Source organism: Macrobrachium nipponense, chromosome 13, assembly GCF_015104395.2.
Source record: "Macrobrachium nipponense isolate FS-2020 chromosome 13, ASM1510439v2, whole genome shotgun sequence".
Lineage (NCBI taxonomy): Eukaryota > Metazoa > Arthropoda > Malacostraca > Decapoda > Palaemonidae > Macrobrachium > Macrobrachium nipponense.
Genome location: NC_087206.1, coordinates 56,122,838 through 56,128,089, shown reverse-complemented (window position 1 = coordinate 56,128,089; position 5,252 = coordinate 56,122,838). Strand labels below are relative to the sequence as shown.

The following is a 5,252-nucleotide window of genomic DNA, read 5'->3' as shown; positions in this document are numbered from 1 at the left end:
TTATGTGTTGATATAATATGTATTCTGAATAAGCGTTATATTTATGAAATGCATAGATAAAAGTTATTGCGAAAAAACCGTGTTACAGAGGCCCTGAATCTCATAGTAGCTTGTTGTAGAAATGAAGCAGAAACTGTCATGTGTGTGAGGCTTCTTGTGTTAAAATAAAGTGTGATGTAGGTAAAGGTGAAAAGTTGTAGGGAAAGAAAATAGATGATTAATTTTATAGACAGAGACAAGAGACTGCAGAAGCAACTGTAAGAGTCTGAAAATATTCGGAAGAAGAATAAGTTTGCAGTAAGTATAGAAAGAGTAAGGTTTAGTGGGTAAATGTAGCTCAGGTTGATGAAGCAATGAATGCAAATATCAATAATGGAAGTATGGAAGCAGTAGTACTATCTCCAAATAGACAGACTGGAATGAGGTTTTTTGGTATTTATGTAGCCCAGGATTGAAATATATTAAAAGATTGACTAGCCAGCTCCCTTGTAGGATAAATGACGCGTGGAAATACATAGTAGTGGAAAAATGAGTAAGCATTAATGAAGAATGGATCCAGGTGTAGTGAGATTGCACACCCATTTGGAAAAAAATAGTTAAAAATAAATTAGTGAAGACTTATTAAGATGAAGAAGATGACTTAGAAAGAAGCCAATTATTGAAAATAGAAGGTGGGAAGATGGATAAAAATTTTAGTGATTATAAAAAGTTGTTCTACAATGAAGTAAATGCAGAGAAATGTTAATGTACTAATGAAGAGATGCTCTCTAAAATACAGTACTAGACTGATGGACTGAGTATTTTGAAGAGGCAGAGGTGAATGACACAAGAGTTGAAAGGTTTAGTGCAAGTTTTAGAAATTGGAAGAAACCAGGATTAATTAGATATAAGTGAGGCGTAAGTATTGTGGGGGGCAATATGGCTGAGTGATTGACCAGGGTTTGTAAAGTATTCCTGGTTGAGGATATGGTTCTAAAGAATGGTGAAAGGAATAATTGTTCCATTATAAAGGTGTTAGAAGTGAATATAAGAATCACAGGGGTGTAATGTTACTTTGTATACCAGGAAATGCGTAAGGTATGATTTCCATTGAGAAAGTAAAAGTTTATGAAAGGAATGATGAGGGAAGAATATCGTGCATTTAAACAAAACAAAGTTATGTGAAAAACTTGGCAGTATGATGAAAAAGCTGAATTTGGCTTTCATGGACCTAGAAAAGCATAATATAGGATTAATACAAAGGCAATGTGAAGTGTGTTGAAAATATATGGTAAGGGAGATATGTTACTGACAGTGACTCAGGGCAAGTGACTGGGTAGTGTAAAATCAGTCTGAGACAAGGTTTCGTATGTCCCAAAAACTGTTTAATGCCTTTATGGATAGAGTGATATGAGAAGTAAGAGAAAGGACAGTAGAAAAGATGCCAAGCTTGGGGCTTGGGAAATGACTTTTGGATGGAGCGTGGAGTGGATAATGTTTGACATTATATATCAATGACTACAAAACCTAAAAAGAGCTTGGAAGTAACTGCAAGAGAGGATAGTTGAGCACAAATGTGAGCAAGAGTAGTGTTTGGAAAGTAAATGGAAAACAAGAAGAAAAAGTAATGAATGTTATCATGGATGGATAAAGAATGAAAGCGGTTTGCTCAAAGAAAAACTTATCATTAAAACAAAACATGACAGTATGGTGATGGAAGTGATGAGTCACAGAACAGGAAAAGCAAGAAAGGTAAAAGGGTGTATGCAGATCATAAAGACTAACGTGGGAATGCGCTGGGGAATGTTGAGCCAACTCTCCTCAGGTGAGTGAAGGGTGAATGCTGAAATAAACATCGTTAAAGATGTTTAGATGGCCTGATTCTTAGTATTTGTAGCCTGAAGACCTGATAAGATGAGAAATATGGTGGTAAACAGGAATGGTAAAATAATTAGACGGGAAAAGATGTACTAAGATGGTTTGATCAAATGGAAAGAACAGATGATGGTAAGCTGTGAAGAGTGTATAATTTATAAGTGTTAGATGAAAGGAGGATAGGAAGACTTAATATGGGAGGATGAATGGACTGAAAAGGGTACTGGAAAGGAAGCTAGAATACTTGCAAGACAGGGGGTGAATTGAACAGTGTATGTACGAGACTTTACATATTGCTGATGATCCAGCTATCTGTGAAGGTGTTTGGAGCAGCTACTGTTGTGGAAATTTATTCCACATTAGGCTCATACTTGATTTGGAAGTAGATTAAGAATTGCTTATTCTCTGGAACTATCCTCTATTAGGAAAAACAGCTTGTCTATATATATATATATATATATATATATATATATATATATATATATATAACGTAAATTTCTGACTCACATTAGGATATCGAACCCACCCAGGTTTTTCAATTGAAAGACAAGACTACTGCCAACCAAGCCACACAAGTCATAAAAGAAGTTGGAACCTAAGTATCACTGTACCCAAGGCTTTACCTGGGCAGGCTATCTGCCTTGCATGCCAAGATGTTTTCCCCAACATCCCTCCTCAACAGTGACCCCATTGAAAACATTTGATTTTAATTATCTTTTTCTGGTAATGGTCAAGACAGTTAAGTCCTGTCCAGGTAAAGCCATAGGTACAGTGGTACTTAAGGTTCCAACTTTTTTATGACTTGTGTGGCTTGGTTGGCAACAGTTTGTCTTTCAATTTAAAAACCTCGGTTCGATCCAGATGTGAGTCAGAAATTTATACCTGTTTCACACGTTAAAGTTTGATAATTATTTCTATAATATATATATATATATATATATATATATATATATATATATATATATATATATATATATGTGTGTGTGTGTGTGTGTGTGTATTGTATTATATCGCCTCTTTCTCCCTCCTTCAGTACAGAGCCTTTGCATTATTGGAGAGTGAAGATTCTACACGAGAATAACACCGAAACCAGCCTGGCCCGGGCGTTCTTGCATGAGCTGCTGCATTGCCGAGTTAGCCGAAACTTCCAGAAGCAAATCGATTACATGAGCCGTCAAGATTTCTACATGAGATGGAACACTTTCTTCTCGCGGAGGTGCAGACCGATGAGGCTTTGCGGCAAGAGGAAGTTTGTCAATCACATGTGTCGTCGTGCACACATTCATATAGTTAAGGTAACCTCACATAATTAAGAGAACACCATACTCGACAATGGAAGATAGTTAGAAATTAACGACAGCAATAGATAAACAGATGAATAAATAGAGAGGTAGAGTCCCAAAGTACCTGTTTATTTGTTCAAATGTCCATTTCCTGCTTCTCAGGTAGAATTCAGCTCCCAGTTTAGCTTTTTATGCAATTCTTTCGAGGCCAAAGTCAAGTTATTTTTCTCTCTTCCCTTTTCTTGGAGGTCTGTTTTTTTTTATTTGTAAAAAAAGATACAACAAAAAGAAAAGAAACAAAACCCTAATTAAAAGTCTCTTCAAAACATTCCCCGCTAGCGGGACCTTGATTTGGAAATTCAAAATGAAATCTTAAGATTTTGCCCCCCTAAAAAAGATGAAAACGAAGACAGAAGCAAATGCACATATTTACCACCTCACTGGCTACTTACTTTAAAACCTAAGTTGCTTACTTTTAACTGGCAACATATCGAAACCAATACTATTAAAAAAAAAGTAATCAATATTTATCCACATTTCAACATGAACCAGTAGTTGAAAGACATTTCTTTTATAACTTAAGTTAACGCAAAAGACCTTTAAATTCGAAATTTATAGAATGAGAATTGCTAAGTTTTGCCCCTTTAATATTAGATGCAGGGTTCTGTTCAGAGGGAGGCATCACATCACCCGAAAGTATTGACAAAGAAGGGCAAGGGAGGGCAGACGTGCCTCGGGCATCACCATTTTCTCATACAGACACATAAAAAACACCACTTTAGGAATTTCTAGATTATGTGCTAATAACCGAAACATGAGGTCTCAAAACCCGGGGTAACAGAAAATATTATTATTAAAATAATTACGGTTTTCCAGGTTTAAGAACAGTACTAATAACGGTTTTTTCAATTATTTTAGGTTCTACGCTTATCACTGAAATGGGCGTGGTCTATACTCCAGGACAACGGACTCGACCTCAAGATCATTTATGTGGCTCGAGATCCCCGGGCGGTTCTGGTGTGAGTAGCTCCTGTGTCCTCTGGTTGGACTTGTAGGACCTTCGACTCAACTCCCAAGTCATGTAATCTCCTTTAATTCTCCCACTAGAGCTTGCGACCGCTAGTGACCACTGGTGACCTCTAAAGCGACCACCTACTATTGTCTGCAACTTAATTCAAGAACATGCTTCTTGGTCACTTACTGACATACTTCTGCGATCATTGTACGACAGGTTGTTGATAGTCATACAACAATTCATTTGTAATCGTACGATGATTGCACGATTGTGTGAGATCATCTATGATTACTGACGAATACCTATGACCTGTCGCTCATACCTATCGTACGACCATCTCATGATCACTTACGACCAGTAAAGATTATTAGAGACTAGTGGAGATATATAAGGATCACTGTATCATTGTCATACAACATATTTTGCAATCATTGATAATCTGAAAAAGACCGATGGTGTTGGGGTATAAGTAAAGACTTGTTTTGAAATAGTTCCATTTTGATGGAAGAAGTCGAAGTGTGTATTTTAGAATGGCTATGGCAGACACTTGAAGGAGATTAATGCAGAAGCGACTTCAGTTGCAAAAACAAGATGCTGCTGGCTAGCATTGCTTTTCCAGTGACGTTTGAGGAGACGATGATGAAGAAAGAGACAATATTGGTTCCGCACTTAGATTACCTATAAGAGTTCAGTTCAGCAACTATGAAAATTTAATGGCAGAACTACTGAGGGAGTCACCATGTAATGGTGACTTCTAGAAAACCTAAGGTTGGAACCATCCATGTTCCATGAGCTTGTTCACTGTGTAACTCCAAGGTTAATTAAACAAAATACCAGTTTTAGGAGACCTCATGAACCTGGTTTAAAGCTGTCTATCACGCTTCAGACCTCACATCTTGACCAGCTTCCAAAAAGAGCAAACCTGTATATGAAGAGAAGCCTTTGGTAAACAACATTATTGCCATGTGGTCATGTGGTCTGTGCTTGGTCACGTTTATATTTATCGGGTCGCTAGCAATCGTACGACAGGTCACTGGTCGTCAGCAGTCTTTGGTGATCATGCGACAGATCGCCAGCAGTCGAATGATGATCGCAACACT

The 5,252-nt window shown here is 37.3% G+C and overlaps 1 long non-coding RNA gene across 1 annotated transcript in view; it reads left to right on the top strand.

The window, feature by feature from the left end:
- LOC135225469 (uncharacterized) overlaps nt 1-4,184 on the top strand; it is a 37,213-nt gene extending 33,029 nt beyond the window's left edge. Inside the window, exons 2-3 of the long non-coding RNA XR_010316981.1 lie at nt 2,888-3,149; nt 4,056-4,184. This is a non-coding gene — a long non-coding RNA (uncharacterized LOC135225469). The remainder of the gene's footprint in view (nt 1-2,887; nt 3,150-4,055) is intronic.
- The last annotated feature ends 1,068 nt before the right edge of the window (nt 4,185-5,252 follow it).